Here is a 4,350-nt window from a genome sequence, read left to right on the forward strand (position 1 = left end):
CCAGTAGAGTCATCTCCGAGGTCCATTCTTCTGCGTTGGCAGGTCATCCTGGAATATTTGGTACTAGAGACTTGGTGGCCAGGTCTTTTTGGTGGCCTTCCTTGTCGAGGGATGTGCGTTCTTTTGTGCAGTCTTGTGAGGTTTGTGGTCGGGCTAAGCCTTGCTGTTCTCGAGCCAGTGGATTGTTGTCACCTTTGCCTATCCCGAAGAGGCCTTGGACGCACATTTCCATGGACTTTATTTCGGATCTCCCTGTCTCTCAAAAAATGTCTGTCATCTGGGTTGTGTGTGACCGCTTTTCTAAAATGGTTCATCTTGTACCCTTGCCTAAGTTGCCTTCCTCCTCTGAGTTGGTCCCTCTGTTTTTCCAGAACGTGGTTCGTTTGCATGGGATTCCGGAGAACATCGTTTCTGACAGGGGATCCCAGTTTGTGTCTAGATTTTGGCGGACGTTCTGTGCTAAGATGGGCATTGATTTGTCCTTTTCGTCTGCATTCCATCCTCAGACGAATGGCCAGACGGAGCGAACTAATCAGACCTTGGAAACTTATTTGAGGTGTTTTGTTTCTGCTGATCAGGATGACTGGGTTACCTTTTTGCCGCTGGCCGAGTTTGCCCTTAATAATCGGGCTAGTTCTGCTACCTTGGTTTCTCCTTTCTTTTGTAATTCGGGGTTTCATCCTCGTTTTTCCTCTGGTCAGGTGGAGCCTTCTGATTATCCTGGAGTGGACATGGTGGTGGATGGGTTGCATCGGATTTGGAGTCATGTGGTGGACAATTTGAAGTTGTCCCAGGAGAAGGCTCAGCAGTTTGCTAATCGCCGTCGCCGCGTGGGTCCTCGACTTCGTGTTGGGGACTTGGTGTGGTTGTCTTCTCATTTTGTTCCTATGAAGGTCTCTTCTCCTAAGTTCAAGCCTCGGTTCATCGGTCCTTATAGGATCTTGGAAATTCTTAACCCTGTGTCGTTTCGTTTGGATCTCCCGGCATCGTTTGCTATTAATGTGTTCCATCGGTCGTTGTTGCGGAGGTATGAGGTACCTGTTGTTCCTTCGCTTGAGCCTCCTGCTCCGGTGCTGGTGGAGGGAGAATTGGAGTATGTTGTGGAGAAGATCTTGGATTCTCGTGTTTCCAGACGGAAACTCCAATATTTGGTCAAGTGGAAGGGTTATGGTCAGGAGGATAATTCTTGGGTGGTTGCCTCTGATGTTCATGCTGATGATTTGGTCCGCGCTTTTCATAGGGCTCATCCTGGTCGCCCTGGTGGTTCTCGTGAGGGTTCGGTGACCCCTCCTCAAGGGGGGGGGGTACTGTTGTGAGTTCTGTTTTTGGGCTCCCTCTGGTGGTTACTGATGGTACTGGGTGATTTGTGTTCTGCTGTCTCTGGTGTCCACCTGTTCTATTAGGATTTGGGAGTTTCCTATTTAACCGGGCTTTCTTGTCATTTCCCCGCCGGCTATCAAGGTTATCAGAGTGTTTTGTTACCTCAGCTTCTGGCTTCAGTAATCTTCAGGACAAGCTAAGTTTTGATTTTCTTGTTCCACGTTTTGCTTTATTTTTGTCTTGTCCAGCTTGCATATAATTGTCTCTTTGCTGCTGGTTGCTTTAGTGGGCTGTTATTGCTCCTCATGTTCCATGAGTTGGAACATGAGTTCAAGTAATTACAGGATGGTTTTTTGAAGGGTTTTTTGCTGACCGCGCAGTTTACTTTTGTATCCTCTGCTATCTAGTTTTAGCGGGCCTCATTTTGCTGAATCTGTTTTCATACTGTGTATGTGCCTTCTTCTCATTTCACCGTCATTATATGTGGGGGGCTGCTATTTCTGTGGGGTATTTCTCTGGAGGCAAGAGAGGTCTGTGTTTCTTCTAATAGGGGAAGTTAGATCTTCGGCTGGTGCGAGACGTCTAGGATCAACGTAGGCACGTTCCCCGGCTATTGTTATTTGTGTGTTCAGGTTTAGGGTCGCGGTCAGCTCAGGTTCCATCACCCTAGAGCTCGTTGGTGCTTGTCCTTTTGTGATTCCCTGCCATTGGAATCATTACACAGGGCATCACTTTCTGTGTATTTTAAGTGTCATATCAGTGGCCCAAAGGCATTTAACCCCTTAAAAACATCATTTATCTATTAAAATCTGAGAATGTGCTGATAGCCAATTTTGATTCCAGTTCTGATGCCCAGGACCCATTTGGGCCAGGCTGGAGGGACCTGGGTTTGATGCAGGGCATCACTGTCTGTGTATTGTAAGTGTCATATCAGTGGCCCAAAGGCATTTAACCCCTTAAAAACATCAGTTACTTATTCAAATCTGTGAAAATGGGCTGTTTGCCCACTTTGATGCCAGTTCTGGTGCCCAGAACCCATTTGGGGCAGGCTGGAGGAACCTTGGTTTCATGCAGGGCATCACTTTCTGTGTATTTTAAGTGTCATATCAGTGGCCCAAAGGCATTTAACCCCTTAAAAACATCATTTACTTATTAAAATCTGAGAAAATGTGCTGATAACCAATTTTGATTCCAGTTCTGATGCTCAGAACCCATTTGTGCCAGGCTGGAGGGACCTAGATTTGATGCAGGGCATCACTGTCTGTGTATTTTAAGTGTCGTATCAGTGGCCCAAAGGCATTTAACCCCTTAAAAACATCAGTTACTTATTCAAATCTGTGAAAATGGGCTGTTTGCCCACTTTGATGCCAGTTCTGGTGCCCGGAATCCATTTGGGCCAGGCTGAAGGGACCTGGGTTTGATGCAGGGCATCAATGTCTGTGTATTTTAAGTGTCGTATCAGTGGCTCAAAGGCATTTAACCCCTTAAAAACATCAGTTACTTATTCAAATCTGTGAAAATGGGCTGTTTGCCCACTTTGATGCCAGTTCTGGTGCCCAGAACCCATTTGGGCCAGGCTGAAGGGATCTGGGTTTGATGCAGGGCATCACTTTCTGTGTATTGTAAGTGTCATATCAGTGGCCCAAAGGCATTTAACCCCTTAAAAACATCAGTTACTTATTCAAATCTGTGAAAATGGGCTGTTTGCCCACTTTGATGCCAGTTCTGGTGCCCAGAACCCATTTGGGCCAGGCTGAAGGGACCTGGGTTTGATGCAGAGCATCACTGTCTGTGTATTTTAAGTGTCGGATCAGTGGCCCAAAGGCATTTAACCCCTTAAAAACATCAGTTACTTATTCAAATCTGTGAAAATGGGCTGTTTGCCCACTTTGATGCCAGTTCTGGTGCCCGGAATCCATTTGGGCCAGGCTGAAGGGACCTGGGTTTGATGCAGGGCATCACTGTCTGTGAATTATAAGTGTCGTATCAGTGGCCCAAAGGCATTTAACCCCTTAAAAACATCAGTTACTTATTCAAATCTGTGAAAATGGGCTGTTTGCCCACTTTGATGCCAGTTCTGGTGCCCAGAACCCATTTGGGCCAGGCTGGAGGGACCTGGGTTTGATGCAGGGCATCACTGTCTGTGTATTTTAAGTGTTGTATCAGTGGCCCAAAGGCATTTAACCCCTTAAAAACATCAGCTACTTATTCAAATGGCCAAAATTGACTGCCTACTTTGATGCCAGTTCTGATGCCCAGAACCCATTTGGGCCAGGCTGGAAAAAAATGGTTTTGATGTGGGGCTCCCTGTTCTATATGTCTGCAGTGTGAGATCAGTGGCCCAAAGGCATTTAACCCTTTCTTCAGCGCTATTTGGTGCCCACTTTGATGCCCATTTTTGTGCTAGTTTTATTGTTTTTGTAGCCGTTTTTAAGTGTATTCACATCAGGGCTCCTCGCTGCATTGTCTTTTATTATTGTGATGATTATTTTTTGTTGTTAAACTTATAAAAAACAGAAAAGAAAAAATTGCCGAATAAGAAACCGACGAATAAGAAACCAACTTCAGCTCAGAATAAGAAACTGAACGAATAAGAAACCAACTTCAGCCTGGTCTCCTCCAGTCAGGGACCGTCAGTCACTACAACACACTGAACACAGGGCAGGATGCCAATAAAGAGGTAAGAAGACAGTGCATGAGGACAAGTGAAACTTGAGCTGTGACTGGCTGCTCTGTGGTCACATGTTCTGCCTTCATTTACATCCTGCTTCTGTATTGGCCGGGTGAATGAGATAACACTGTGCGCTGCTGCCGACTCCTCTACAGTACTTTCAGCAGCAGCTTTCCTCTCTCCCCCTCCAGCACACAGTCTCTCCTGGCTCCTATGCTCCCCCTCCACCACCAGGCTGACGGGAGGAGAGCAGAGAGCCACTAGATAGCAAGAGCCGGCTGTTTGAGTCGGCTCGTTCATGAACGTCACATCACTAGTAACAATGAGGCGGACGTGACGTCATCAGCGTGAGCCGGAAG

This window comes from Ranitomeya imitator, chromosome 8, assembly GCF_032444005.1.
Source record: "Ranitomeya imitator isolate aRanImi1 chromosome 8, aRanImi1.pri, whole genome shotgun sequence".
In the NCBI taxonomy this organism is placed as follows: domain Eukaryota; kingdom Metazoa; phylum Chordata; class Amphibia; order Anura; family Dendrobatidae; genus Ranitomeya; species Ranitomeya imitator.